The following is a 16,782-nucleotide window of genomic DNA, read 5'->3' on the forward strand; positions in this document are numbered from 1 at the left end:
GTTTATTTCCCAAGTTAAGCATGCTTTTCTTAAGATCTTATATTCATTACTACTTCAATATTAGAGTAACCAAGATTAGGGTGTGATAACCTATCTCTTTGTGGACGTAATATTGTTTTGTAATAAATATAAGTGATCATTATTCTACCATTTTAGGACATACACTAAAAAGGAGGATTTTAGAACTTGGTATTTGAAGTTAATCAAAGTAAAACATAAAAACTTGTCTAAGTAGTTCAAATTCATAAAAGTTGAGAAATATTTTCCTTATTCAAAATGATCTTGTCTCCTCAAGAATTTGTTAATATTTAGTTTACTCTTCTTTTTAATTGTTTATATGAAATTCAATTCCAATCAAAATCAAAATATGTTTAACTCATTATTTGTGCATTGACATGTTCATATGATTCATTCTATTAGGCAATTCCTCGTGGTTCGACATAACCTATACTATACTACAATTGAATCTTGAAAGATGTATAAATTGTGAAATAGTAAAATGTTATCAATAAATTTAAAAGTTTATATTTTTGGGTCAAATTGTTTGTAATCGTTCTCATTTGCACATTCTGCTCTGCTTATTTTAGTAATTATTTCATAATCTATACTAATTAATAAAACAAAAATATAAAATAACTACTCCTTCATGTTGTAATTTGTAGTTCCATGTTTTATCTTCACTATCTTCTATTTTATACCAAAAACCATATACACAATGTTCCCTGCATTCATATTATTACTTAGTTTTCAAAAACTATCATCTTTATTATTTTTTAACCATTTTTTTAGAATTGTTTAAAACCTCCCATTTTAATTAGTTTTTAAAAAATTGGCACCTTAGTTACTTTTAGAAAAAAAACTACCACATTCAAAGAAATTGTTGTGTAAATTATATAATTTAGAAGTATAATACATCTTTAGTTATTCTTTCCACTGCATTATTTTAGGATGATATTTCTAAACAAGACAAAGCAATGCATTGAAGATGCTACAAAAACATAATATTACTCACTGCTATCATTTCTCACTACAATTGGAGTTTCCACTATACCCACTACTACTAATTTCACACTGCATGCACTTGGGAGAAAAGACATATTAATGCATGAGCGATTCCACTTTATGGTGTAATTTGCATCACATTATACAATAGAAAATGGTACATATTTAATTATTCTCTCCCCTCCATAACCACCACCCTAATACTAAAAGAGTAAATAAATTATTAGTTTTGGAAGTTTTTAAGCAAATTATCTTCTACTTTGAAACCAACATCTTAATAGTTTTGAAAGTTTTTCAGCAATAAAAAATCTGCCATGTTCTATGTCATGCCAATATTGCACTTAGAAAACACATTCCTCAATGTGAAAATCATCTTTACTTTTGTTGTAGTTGGGCAACCTATAAAGTACAAAGTAATGCATCATAAGTTTTCTATTCCCATTTTTATTCTCCATTCTCTTCCTTTTCCAATTTTCAGGTATTTATTTTTCTTCCTTTTTACTTTTCATTTCTCTCTCTCTCTTATGATACAATGAGACTTAACAATAACTACATTTCATGATAATACAATATATTCCATGAATGAATACAATAAATAAATGTTCGTAATTCTCTTTCCTTTTTCCTATTTTATTATGTACTTTATGTTAATGAAGTTATGTTGTTACATCGGTTAATTGTTAAGATGTGTTTTTCATTCAGGAAGTGGAGTTGTTAGAATAATACTCCCTGAATCAAAAGAGAAGGATGTTTCAATCAACATGGATGATGGATTGGGATTTTACTTTGGTGTTGTAATTGGTGGTATAACAAAGAAAGTATTGAATTGGTTTTTTTGTTCTTGGGGAACACTTCAAAAGCTCACAAGTCTGTTGAGTCGATTGACTTTTTTATAATTGGTTTCGGTGGAATCTTTGTGGCCCACATTGATGCTAGTTAGAATTTTGCAATATTTACTAACTTTGTTGCTAATTAAATTATTTATATTTAAACGTGGTAAATTTTATTATTTCATCTTATCAAATGATATTTATTATTTTAATTTTTAATATAACCTTAGATGCTTACTATTTATCTTTGCTTCTTCTATGCAAATTAAAGATGATCATGTTTGTATGTGGTAACTAATTAACATATGTAATTTGGAAAAATAATTGATAATTTAACTTATTTGGAATATATTTTTGGGTAAATAAATTATTTGGAATATGAGTCATCACCAAAAGATCATGATATGAAAAATGTGATAAAAGTATACTAATCACTTACAATCTACTCAATAATGCTTTTTTATATAGATGGATATTTCCATATAAAACCATCCCATAATTTTGGATAGAAGGTCCGATCTTGTTCATTTATATGTTTTACTATATTTGATGGATGTTAAAAAATATATATAATGAATTGAAAGATAACTATTACCATTAAGTATATATAAAATTCTATATAGTAAGTTATAAATTCAAAATATGTATATATTTTTTGGTATAGAAACATCTATTATTTGTAAGAGAAATAATATGAGCTCCTTTTAACTCTCATATTTTCATTACTATTGCATGTTGCAATGAAAATTAAATTGTAAAAAATGTCAATTATAGGTGTAAAATAGAGAAATAGAAATTATTTCATGATATTAATTGTCTCATGTTTTGACTAGAACTTATTATAAAATTATATATATGGTTGGAAAATTAAAAAACTATGAGTTATTATTATATGTTACCAACCCTCCCTTCTTTTTATATGTACCATTGATATGGAATAAAGAAGAAATTGATTAAATATCTCATTAATGTATGATCCATGAGCAAGGATTGGTTAGATCAACTAAATTTGTTTTATATAATAACTTTTCCAAGTGAAGTGAGATTGAAACTTTTAATTTGTTTTATGTTTATTTTTAATTGATATATTTTAATTTATCTAAATAATAGTAATTGATTAGGACTATAAAAAATTATATAATTCTATACTAAGTTATAAAATATATTCAATAAGATCATTATTTAATAGAGATTAATTATTCTAGTAGACACATTTAATAAACCATATATTCAGTATAACCACTCATGTACAAATATAATTTCACTACTGAGTTCAATTAAGTCAAATTATTGTATTGATTAAATATAGAAATCTAAGGTATATGTATATTTTCATACAGAAAAATGACCTATAAAGATAATTGCAAATGATTCATTTATTTGAATGTTCAATTTTGAAATAATAGGATTAAATAATTACCTAATCAAATATATTCAACTCCTAATTATAAAATATAACATAAATTATTATATTTGATATTTATAATATATAAATTATATATTACAAACAATAAGAAAACAAGTTAACAAATATATGAGTGTCTCTCGAACGCTAGTTATAATAAAATAAAAACATGAGAGGATATTAAGATAAGAGCAAAATATAAGATATGTAGGATAAGAGCACCCCATATTATTACTAGTATTATAAGTAGGATTTAATATGTATGTATTGACAGTGTAAGTGTTTTTACACTGTCAGTCAATCATCTACCATTAATTTATTAACCATCATTGACTCTTAAACAAAAATAATACAAATTAATGGTGGCTGATGTACTATCAATATAAAAATCTTTACGTCAGTTCACATATTTTAAACACTTTTAATTATTCTGTAAGTGCTTATAGAGTAATAAGATTTGTATATATGTATATCCATAGTTAGCCCTATCCTTAAAATTTTCTTCATAAAAGTAAAAACATAAAAAAAGAAGAAAAATACCAATTTTCTTCATAAATCAAGGTTAGAAATTTGGGAGGAAATTTGATAGACATCAAGTTAAGGGCGCTTCTACTTTTTGGTCTCCCTCCAAAAAAATTCACATAATTTCACCCATTCCCACATACACATTCACAATCATTTCTATTCTTTTATATATTCTAATCCCTTCCTGCTTTGGGTTTCACTTTCTCTGTCCCTTTCACTCCCAATTCAACCATGCCTACTGAAACTCTAGTTTCTGATCAACCACTTCACGAATCTCCCCACAAAGATTGTCCCGCCAATATATAGAATCTACTTAACCAAACTCTATTGAGATGAACAAGACACTGAGTGAATGGGTATCCTAGGAAACACTGAAAAATGTAATAAAATGAAAATGAGAATACAAAAAAGACTTAAAAATGAAAGATTTAAGAACCCTAGAAACAAACGAAACGCTGAACTTCACAAAACTATTAAGATGAACAGAATATTGATTTAATGGGTATCCAACAAAACACTGAAAAATGCAATAAAATAAAAACGAGTATCCAAAAAAAAAACTTAAAATATGAAAGCTTTAACAACCTCATAAACAGACGAGTAAGCGGGAGGTAGAACATTGGTAATAAGGTAAATAACAACAATGACAAGGTCAGAGATGGAGGTTAGAAGAAGATAAAGATGGAGATTATGAATAAGATATGAAAGAAGAAGACGAAAGATGAATATGATGATGATTGAGTATTGAAACGGTGGAAAATGAAAAGATCTTTTAATGGAAGTTTAACGTGCATGTGATGAGTATATGTGATGGTAAGATACGTTTTATTTGGCATGACGACGCGACATGTGTCTCAAGCCGACATGACAGGAGTTAATTTTTTATATATATAGTTTTAGTAAATAGAGAGATTTCTCATACGTTATATTATTATTTGAGGATGAAATTATCAGTGTTTTAATCTTCCTAATATAATATCTTTAATATTTTATTTATGTTATATTTCAAGAATATTGATAATATGCATTCAACAATATTATACTTATGAAGGCAACCTTGATGGATTAACTATATCTTGCAACATGGATAAAGTGTGGCTATTGGAATGCATCAATGAAATTCTCTTAATTACAGTTATATCCAATCATGTAAAACTGTATTGTACCGGCCAGTTCAACCAAAAAATCAGTGAACTTGACCCCTAACCAGTACGGTACAAATATTGAATCGGTCAAGTATCAAAACTGATCAAAACCGGTCAAAAACCAGTGAACCGTTAGTATTTGACTAAACCGGTCGGTTTATACACATATTTTAAAAAAAGTTTAAAAAGTTAAAAACACATTACAAGGTGACACTTCTTCAACATTTCAAGGCACATGTTTCCAAGACATACTTAGATTACACTTTTTAGTTCATAACATTCGTGTGTAATCTCAGTGACAATTGTGTAATCTTGTAGTACTATCTGAAGATAGGATTTGGTGCAAAAATATAATCTCAATATTAGACAACTTTGACTCCTTGATGTTTAATATTAAAACTCCAATTTTTTTTGTAGAGTGAATTGTGAATTTGTGTCATTTATTTATATTTTGCGATTGTTAAGTGATATTTTGGATTGATATATGTTTTGTAATTTAGACTTTAAATTTGTTAAAGACTTAAAGTTGTTTGTTTACGTGAATTTTGAGTAGATTATGAATATGCATTATAAATTTGAGTATCTACCTATTTGAAATTTTTTTATTATAAGTTTATATATATAAATATAAGTAGATATGTCCGGTTTAACTAGCATACAGTTTAATCACTGAACCACCAGTTGAACCACTATACTATTACCATGATTAAAGACTTAAAGTTGTTTGTTTACGTGAATTTTGAGTAGATTATGAATATGCATTATAAATTTGAGTATCTACCTATTTGAAATTTTTTTATTATAAGTTTATATATATAAATATAAGTAGATATGTCCGGTTTAACTAATGGTTATATCTTCTCCTAATAACTTTGATTTGTTATTTGAAATAGTCTTACAGAAAAAAGAGTGAGCATTTCCTTTAATCATTGTGTCATTAATGACATGCTCGTGGTTCCTATGAGAATTGATAATATAATAATTATTATTATTATTATGAGGATTACAATTATTCTCATTAATGCTAATAATATACTCCTCGATAATACGAGTCATATTTTGCACTTGCATCCTCATTTATTAGTGGTTAATGCATCTAGATTTATAGACTTGGTGTCATTAAAGTTGAAATCAAATTATTCTCTTGGCTCCATTGGCCAAAGATAGAGAAAAATATATTAGCATCTCCAAATTTAATTTCATTAATATTGGCAGATTATTTCTTGGAAGTCTTCTTCTTTCTAGTAACAGTCAATCAATCTTCATAAACTCCCAATGACTCCATCAATCTTCATAAACTCCCAATGACTCCGGAACAAAATGCTAGATGTGTTTTCTGTTTTTGTCTTTTATTATTGAACATTAAGTGCAGGCACGGATGGTGCCTTCAGCATGGCCAGGCCGTGTTCTGCCTGTAACTCATAATTGGAAAACATAATGGAGAAACGGTCGTATCCTAAAGTACACGGCCTGTCTGGTTAACTTGCACAATAGGCACATTTGGTCCATTTTGCTTGGATTTTTTTTTATTTTGATGTATAAGCTAAGTTTGTTCCATAACCAACTCAATTTATAAAAAACTATAAACAGAAAAATAAAGAAATAATATATACCAAAACACATGCAACACTCACGTTAACTCTTAAATGAATAGAGGTTTCCAACCCTAAGTTAACTTGCATATAAACTCTAATTTTAGGTTGGATATTTAGGTTGAATTACATATATGCAATATATGTTGGATTTTTGTAGCTAACTTGATGTTTGGAGTATTACAGAATACATAAAGTAAGTGCTCTAATAAGATTCATATAACACATGAGTTAAATTAAGTTATATTTATACTTTACTATTTCAATTTAGATATGTGTTTAAACTATATATGTGTTTAAATAAAGTAAGAGTTCCCACCTGTTGTAGCTAAGGTAAAAGGTTTGGGTGCTAAAGACCCAATTTCATTGAAAAAGTAACAAAGACACAAAGGCAAGCAACATCAAAAGGAAAGGAAAAGGCTCTAAACTACACCACTAATGTGGCTGCCAACTCCAAACAAATGGAGCCAGATCAAAGCTAACATCATTCTGCAGCAAAACAAGAGGAATAGCAACACATGTTCATAGATAATCATAAAATGAAAAGAAAAAAATGAGAAGACATCACATGTCAAATAACTCCTCCACATTTACAGCATAAATTCCTCCTCATATCAGCACTTTGATTCTGTTCCTCATCCTACAATTCAAGAGTTAATTTTGTGAATATATCAACTAATATTGGACAAAATGTCTACTAGTTATTAGAACAAACAAGTCCAGCATAAACACCTAAGTCTTTCAAAAGTTGACTAAGCAAAAAACTACAAAGAACGATCATACACTTCTAAACATAGCTGTGAATGGGTTCTGGCATTTTCAACTCAAATATTCTAAAACTTTACTTCTAATTCCTAAACATGCTCCCAATAAAATTCAAGTGATGAAACTACATACCCAACTCCTAATTTATATGAAAAAGTGTAAAAAATATCATGAGCTTAGTAAAAAATTTGCAAGGGCCTAAGCAACCCTCCCTTGAATTGAGATATTCTATCTCATTTTTCTATGTATAACTCATTACTATTAATAGGAATTTGACAAATATGTATCAAATAAATATTAAATTAATTTTTTAAGTTAACAACATTAAACATACTACTAGTCTTTGATTAGTTGGGAATAGAAGAATACTTGTATTATGACATAGGTGTGATGCTGCTTCTTAATTTCCTTGAATCTTTGTATCGTTGACTTCATCTCATTTAGGGATATTGCCGAACTGTTAAAAAGTGCCCTTAAGGTAACATCCATATAACTGTCAAAATAAACGGAAAACGAGGTTATATCATATTATGACTTGCAAATTATGATGAAATTGTGCATAATTTTTTGGGTATGAAAAGAGACAATACCTTGATGGTTGAGCCAAGTTAATATCAATTAACTTGTCATATAGATAACTACCGATATATTCAAAACTACGGTTAATGATAAGTGTGCTGATCAAAATCCACATAGACCCGAAGACTCTTCCAAATTTAGTTTTAAAGCTATAGTCTCCATATCCCACAGTGGAAATTGATACCAAAAACAGGTAAAAGCTATCAATGACACTCATTGTCTCCAAAATGTGTGCTCCTAAAGCTCCAACAAGAATCATGCAGCATACAATTCCTATGGCTACACAAACCCTCACTTCTTTGGTGTTAAAATTTTGGTATGGAGAAGTAGAACACCAAACCATGAAACGGGTTCTAAGTTTTTGCAATTCGTCATCGATTAAATGGTTTAGAAATATAGCCCACATCCCGAACCCAACTAAAATGTAAATACTAGTTGTTAATTTGGCAAATGTTGTTTTTGGGACGATGTCTCCATATCCTACACTAGTTAAAGTGACTATAACAACATAAATACCATTAATCAACGTGGATGTATCACTACTAAGATAATATACCAAGACTCCAAGTATCATATATCCTAAAAGGATTGCCATACAAATTAATTTTCTGGACAGTGTTGAAAGTGCCTTAGGTTGATCAAGATTCTCACTATTCTCACAATCTTGCACAGTGTTCTCATCACCCTCATTTTCCTGACTTCCCCCAACTCCATGAGTTCCATCAAGATTCTCATTATCTTCATGAGATTGGTCTTGCACAATACTCTCTTCAACCACAATTTCACAAGTTCCTCCACCAAGATTCTCACTATCCTCGTGAGATTCATCTTGCACACTACTCTCTTCAAGCACAATTTCCTCAGTTCCTCTAACTCCCTCAGCTCCCCCAACTGCCTGAGTTCCACCAACTTCCTCATTTTCCAGATTTTCCTCAGATGGAATATGTTGTGCAACTGCTTCTGCTGCTTCTGCACTACGTTCATTTTCTTCCATTAGTTTTTAACACAAGAATAATCCAGAGAACATTCCAATCACATTACTTAAATAGAGTGATATAATAATTTAATAATAGAATATAATATTATACTTGCATGAGTTGCAATAAAAAATAAATATGTAAGTGAAAATGATTACTATAGTACATGCAAAAAAGATGAGCCGTATAGCAGGGAAAGAAAATCAGAAAAGTGAAAAGTGGAATCCTTTATGAGAGGAAAATAGGGTGCAGAAAAGTGGAAAATTATCTAACCTGCATGTTGTTATTAAGCCGTTCCTTTCCCGTCATATCTTATGTTCCAAAGAGTATATCATTTCATATGTTATTTAATATGATTGATTAGAAAAAATTTTAATTATTAAAAAAAATATTTAAATATAATTTTTTAAGCAATTATATAATGTAGCACATGGAGTGAAGTGATACAATTTGTGGGAAGGTAGATAAGATAAGAGAAAGTTTTTTTTCTGTTTTATGGAATAAACTTAAAGTACTAGTCATGTATCATATCCATAAAATGCAGCTTCTGATTCTGTTATTAGTATTTCCGAATTTTCTCCGACAACCTCTTCTTCCATGCAATAGCAGCTTTCTGTCACTCTCACTCCCTCACTCCCTCTCTCTTGTCTTTTACGTGCTTGTTATAAGATAACTCTATTTGGTTTACTATTCTTAAAATTCAAATATTCAATGCAAAACTTTCATCCTTTTATCACGTTAGATTATTTAATAATGTCTCAATTTTTGTATGCACTTCCTCCTCAGAAGGTTTTTCTGTGCCATATTGATAACTGATCCGACATTTGCCTGTAATAAGAAAGTCCATAAGTGTGAAAATAGCACAACAGGTGAAACCTGAGATATAGTTGTAGATGAGGAAACTTATTATGAGTAAGATCATTCTTTTAAGTTATCAATAATTCTATTACACTCCAGTAATGATATTCTCACACTCTTTTTCCCCTCACTCCACACTTTATAATCATCCATCACATATTCATTGTTATTTATCAAACATTGTAATGTCAATAGTAAAACAAAAGGTGCAATAGTTTTAAGTTTTTAATCATATCTAAAGAGACGAAGTTGCTTCCAAGTTAGGTATCTCTTCTTCAACAAATAAACCAAAATCTTCTACAACATTATTTTCATTTTGATTTGAATTTTTCTTGGTCTTGTCTTGTCTATCATCTTCATCATCCAAATTTAATTGAACCATAACAAAAACAACAATTTAATATAATGTAGCAATTGACATTAACATAAACTGATATCAAATATGTACCCAAAAAAGTGATATCAAATATCAATTAATAAATCATATATTCATAATCATAATATAATCAAGCTACATACTATTATCATCAGAAGTTGGTTCAATTGTCATATTAGCAAGATCATTACGCAATGCCTCAACCTCCTCATTGGTTAAGAAAGGTGGTGACTCCTCCATTACACAATTAGAATGGTCATCAATTACTTCAAAATTGATAGGGTCGTAACTTTGATGTCTTAGCCGGTTCTTAAGTTTGGTAATTTGACATTTTGATCACATATCAATATAATAAAATCAAAGCAAAATTAGTTATATATAGAAGCAAGTAATCATAATTATTGTACCATTAGCTTCAATAGCTTGTGTAAAATGCACCCAAACTAAATCTGATTTCTATCTAACATGTTTTTGAGAGAAATTTTGTATTGATGCTTATGAAGAAAGTGGTTATGTTTCACGTTCATTAGACTGATTAAAAGACATATGTAACAATTAACAAAAACATAACAAATAACAATAACAAATCACCATATGAAATAACTTGATAATATAGGAAACTTATACATATAAGCTAATGATTAAATAACCTATCTATATGACATTATGACTATAGTATAACAATTAGAGATTGATAAAAAATTATAACTTATTAGTATTGTATTACCATATTATTGTTAGTTATTATTACTAATCAAAATTTTCTTCATTGGAGTAAATTATGATCACAAAACTATCATTGTTACAGCCAATAAAGAATACATGAACTTGAAGTTGAATTAGTTGGATACCATAAAAGTTAAAACACTGCCACTTTTATGTATAGGTTTTAAGCCATGGTAATTGAATTTCAATATGTTTAAAGAAGAAACCGTGACAGAGGCAAATAATTGAACTTTAGTAATAAAGACATACACACAGTACAGTGACAGAGGCGACATATAGTGAAATATAAGATAATTGTTGTGGGTAATGACACATAAAATATAGGTTCCATAAAAACACTTGAATGAAGAGTATAATAATTGATAATCAAAAGTGCAAAATTCTCACGCGAATTGTAGATGGTAGTTGCACTATGACAGTTTCACAGGTTGATGACAACAAAGATGAAAAGAGGCAATTCCAAATTAGTCACTAATATGCCACAATTCAGTAATTCTAAAATTAGGTTATTAATTATAGCCCAAAACGACGTTGTTTTGTTTTTTTAAAAACACACCTCATAAAATGACATCGTTTTGAGGTTTGCGATTTAAAAAAAAAAGGTGACTCGTTGGTTCAACCAAGAACCAACAGAGTCACTAGTTTTTTTGTAATTCGACCGAGTCAATCCGGTTCTTCCCGGTTCCTGTGTATAACCGATCTGATATGTGGCTCATACCGGTTTGGAGGTCGGTTCCCAGTTCAACTGGTTGAACCGGCCGGTCCGAGCCGGTTTTAACAACTATGGATATAAGTCGATTGGAGAGACATTGATTTGTTTGGGAATAAGTTGTTTTAGCTTGAATCTGAAAACTATTATAACATCACTGGTTAATAGGTTACTCACACTGGGTAATCGATTATGCTAAGTTTCTATCCAATTGACTAATCAGTTACTCGATTGGGTAATCGATTATTCTATGTTGTTTTTCTTGATAACTGGTTGCTTAGTTTTGGGTAACCAATTAATCTATTCAAGTAATCTATTACTTACCAACAAAGCGTTAGTCTAGTAGTGTAAGACATCACTGGATACCCAAGGTCGATGGTTCAATTTGTGGGAGCGACAAACTTACTTACAAACTGACTTAATGGCTGGCTTACTAACTTAGTCATTGACTTACTAACTTAGTGATTGACTTATTGAGTTAGTGACTTACTTACTGAGTTGTTGACCACTTACTGACTAACTTACTGAGTTACTCACTGACTTAATGATTGACTTACAGAGTTACTGACTGGCTTACTGGGTTACTGACCCACTTACTGACTGACTTATTGAGTGACTTACTCATTGACTTACTGAGTGACTTACTCATTGACTTACTGAGTGACTTACTCATTGACTTACTGAGTTACTGACTGAATTACCGAGTTACTGATTGACTTTCTAACTTATAGAGTCCCTTACTGAGTTATTGACTGAATTATTGAGTTATTGACTGACTTACTGAGTAACTGACTGACTTATTGAGTAATTGACTGACTTACTGAGTTATTGACTGATTTATTGAGTAACTGATTGACCGACTTATAAACTTACTGAGTTAATGACTGACTTAGTGAGTTACTAATTGACTTACTGACTGAATTACTGACCTACATACTGACTGGCTTATTGAGTTACTAACTGACATAATGAGTTACTGACTGACTTACTAAATGATGTCGCACCCCGATTTTCGGCTGCACGCCACTACATTTTTTCAGTCAAAATTGTAGAAAAATCTTTTTGCCCAATCACATTGGGCTTTGAATTTTTGATATCTAGGTTTGGGAGTTGATTATGGAATAGGGAAGGTGTTAGCATCCTATCCGTCCATGTTAAACGATAACCCTCATTAAATTTTATGGCTTATATTATATTTATAGGTATTTGGTTATTTAATTAATTATTAATAGGAAAAAATTTATTTATTTTTGTTGTGTCTGACAATGTGAGACCTTGCTCCTACGTATTCCTATGATGAATAAGAAATCAAAACTACATAGTTATTTGGTAGAAAAAAGTTTGGCATTGAATATCGACTATATTCCTATTAATATGAGTCCGATATCACCCCTCATATGTAGGGATTAGTCAAGATGTTATTACCTTTATTTACAATATTTTTAAATTTTAAAAAAATATCCATTGTAGCAATTTATTCCTAAATTTTTGTATGCACTTCCTCCTCAGAATGTTTTTCCGTGCCATATTGATAACTGATCCGACATTTGCCTGTAATAAGAAAGTCCATAAGTGTGAAAATAGCACAACAGGTGAAAGCTGAGATATAGTTGTAGATGAGGAAACTTATTATGAGTAAGATCATTCTTTTAAGCTATCAATAATTCTATTACACTCCAGTAATGATATTCTCACACTCTTTTTCCCCTCACTCCACACTTTATAATCATCCATCACATATTCATTGTTATTTAACAAACATTGCAATGTCAACATTAAAATAAAAGGTGCAATAGTTTTAAGTTTTTAATCATATCCAAAGAGACAAAGTTGCTTCTAAGTTAGGCATTTCTTTTTCAACAAATAAATCAAAATCTTCTACAACATTATTTTCATTTTGATTTAAATTTTTCATGGTTTTGTCTTGTCTATCATTATCATCATCCAAATTTAATTGCACTATAACAAAAACAATAATTTAATATAATGTAGCAATTGACATTAACAAATATGTACCCAAAAAAGTGATATCAAATATCAATTAATAAATCATATATTCATAATCATAATATAATCAAGCTACATACTATTATTATCACAAGTTGGTTCAATTGTCATATTAACAAGATCATTATGCAATGCCTCAACCTCCTCAATGGTTAAGAAAGGTGGTGACTCCTCCATTACCCAATTAATATGGTCATCAATTACTTTAAAATTGATAGGGTTGTAACTTTGATGTCTTAACCGGTTCTTAAGTTTGGTAATTTGATATTTTGATCACATATCAATATAATAAAATCAAAGCAAAATTAGTTATATATAGAAGCAAGTAATCATAATTATTGTACCATTAGCTTCAATAACTTGTGTATAATGCGCCCAAGCTAAATCTGATTTCTATCTAACATGTTTTTTAGAGAAATTTTGTATTGATGCTTGTGAAGAAAGTGGTTATGTTTCACGTTCATTAGACTGATTGGAACACATATGTAACAATTAACAAAAGCATAACAAATAACAATAACAAATCACCATATGAAATAAGTTGATAATATAGGAAATTTATAAATATAAGCTAATGATTAAATAACCTATAATGTATATGACATTATGACTATACAGTATAACAATTAGAGATTGATAAAAATGTTTTTAATATTTTTATTTAAATGAAAGATCCATCTTTTAGTTAAATATAGTCATGTAATAATTTAATAGAATATAATATTATAAATATGAGTTGAAATAAAAAATAAATATGTATGTGAAAATAATTACTATAAATTAAATTTTAGTTCATAATATGTTGAAAATCTTTGTTTTTAATTTTACTACTATATATTTATTTCTTAACTTTACTTAATTTTTTTTTATTTTCTAGTTAGTAACTATTTCTAATTAAATTTTGTTTTAATAAATTAACGTTTTCTATCTTATTTTTAGATCATTATTTTAAATTTTTTATACAATTATTTTTGTACTTTTATTTATACTTGAAAATTATGTGTAGAAATGGAAAGTTTAGTAGTTTTTTCAACTTTGAATCTCTTTCATGTTACAAATTATGAAATAGATATTATTATAATTCAGTTGTAATAATGATTGGTGATCGAGGTCGTACCCGATGCAAATAATATAACAATTACAAATTGTAGTACTAGGAAGTGATTCCTAGATCGTTTCCCAAAGATTATCTTTCAAACAAAGTTGCAAACACTTTATATTCACACACACAATGGAGATTTTGTTGTTGGGTTAATATGAACTATAAGCAATTTCAGAAACAGTAAATAACAATGTGATAAAATGGCTAAATCTCTTCAGTTTGTTTGTTCACAACTCAATCCTCGATTTCTAAATATTAATTTCAGATTTCACACATCATCTTCCTAATTTGCACAGTTTCACAACTTAAACATTTAACTAAGCGAAATCAGAATAGTCATTGAACATTAACAAATTCACACAAACTAAATGTTCATGTACTAGAGAGTAAATCAACTAAGTGAAGATAAACTCACAAATCAGTTTCTAACAATGAGATTAAGTAAACCATATTCAGAAATAGGATAGAGAAATAAATAGTAAGGAAACCGAAAACGTATTAATAACAAAACCTCAAGAGTTGTGATACATTACCAAAGGAATTTAATCTAAATGTTTACTAATTTTATGGTTTGAAATTTTAATATTAGCTACTAGAAATTTTTTTGTTACCTCACTTTATCTCCCAACAAAATATTAAAGTGAAGGAGAGAAAATGTTGGTTTTCAATCATATATCTATTTAATTGCTTGAAATGATAATTATTTAATTAATAAATAACTAAATAAATAATCAATAAATATTAATGTACATTTTAGCCATTTCCAAATTTCAGCTCATTACAAAACCAATTTTACTAAATAATTCTATTCTAAACACGGCACTTACATGCTATTTAATTAAATATAGGTTTAATTCTATTTTATAGGAATATGGTAATGCAATAATTTTCCTACAGTCTTCCTCCAATAATTAAGGAGTCCAAAATATGAAGAGAATATTAACGAGTCCAAAATTTTGATTTTTTAAAGTCTTCCTCCAACACTTATATAGGATAGCATAAAGGGTTGTGGGTAGTGGAAGAGGCTACTTAAGACATAAAATAGTACATGCAAAAAAGATGAGCCGTATAGCAGGGAAAGAAAATCAGAAAAGTGAAAAGTGGAATCCTTTATGAGAGGAAAATAGGGTGCAGAAAAGTGGAAAATTATCTAACCTGCATGTTGTTATTAAGCCGTTCCTTCCCGGTCATATCTTATGTTCCAAAGAGTATATCATTTCATGTGTTATTTGATATCATTGATTAGAAATTTTTTTAATTATTAAAAAAAATATTTAAATATAATTTTTTAAGCAATTATATAATGTAGCACATGGAGTGAAATGATACAATTTGTGGGACTGTAGATAAGATAAGAGAAAGTTTTTTTTCTGTTTTATGGAATAAACTTAAAGTACTAGTCATGTATCATATCCATAAAATGCAGCTTCTGATTCTGTTATTAGTATTTCCGAATTTTCTCCGACAACCTCTTCTTCCATGCAATAGCAGCTTTCTGTCACTCTCACTCCCTCACTCCCTCTCTCTTGTCTTTTACGTGCTTGTTATAAGATAACTCTATTTGGTTTACTATTCTTAAAATTCAAATATTCAATGCAAAACTTTCATCCTTTTATCACGTTAGATTATTTAATAATGTCTCAATTTTTGTATGCACTTCCTCCTCAGAAGGTTTTTCTGTGCCATATTGATAACTGATCCGACATTTGCCTGTAATAAGAAAGTCCATAAGTGTGAAAATAGCACAACAGGTGAAACCTGAGATATAGTTGTAGATGAGGAAACTTATTATGAGTAAGATCATTCTTTTAAGTTATCAATAATTCTATTACACTCCAGTAATGATATTCTCACACTCTTTTTCCCCTCACTCCACACTTTATAATCATCCATCACATATTCATTGTTATTTATCAAACATTGTAATGTCAATAGTAAAACAAAAGGTGCAATAGTTTTAAGTTTTTAATCATATCTAAAGAGACGAAGTTGCTTCCAAGTTAGGTATCTCTTCTTCAACAAATAAACCAAAATCTTCTACAACATTATTTTCATTTTGATTTGAATTTTTCTTGGTCTTGTCTTGTCTATCATCTTCATCATCCAAATTTAATTGAACCATAACAAAAACAACAATTTAATATAATGTAGCAATTGACATTAACATAAACTGATATCAAATAT

General features: G+C 28.9%; 1 long non-coding RNA gene across 1 annotated transcript in view; it reads left to right on the plus strand.

The window, feature by feature from the left end:
* LOC109328360 overlaps positions 1-10,315 on the plus strand; it is a 20,830-nt gene extending 10,515 nt beyond the window's left edge. The window contains exon 3 of the long non-coding RNA XR_002105433.1: positions 10,213-10,315. This is a non-coding gene — a long non-coding RNA (uncharacterized LOC109328360). The remainder of the gene's footprint in view (positions 1-10,212) is intronic.

The sequence above is a fragment of the Lupinus angustifolius genome, chromosome LG15, assembly GCF_001865875.1.
Source record: "Lupinus angustifolius cultivar Tanjil chromosome LG15, LupAngTanjil_v1.0, whole genome shotgun sequence".
In the NCBI taxonomy this organism is placed as follows: Eukaryota; Viridiplantae; Streptophyta; class Magnoliopsida; order Fabales; family Fabaceae; genus Lupinus; species Lupinus angustifolius.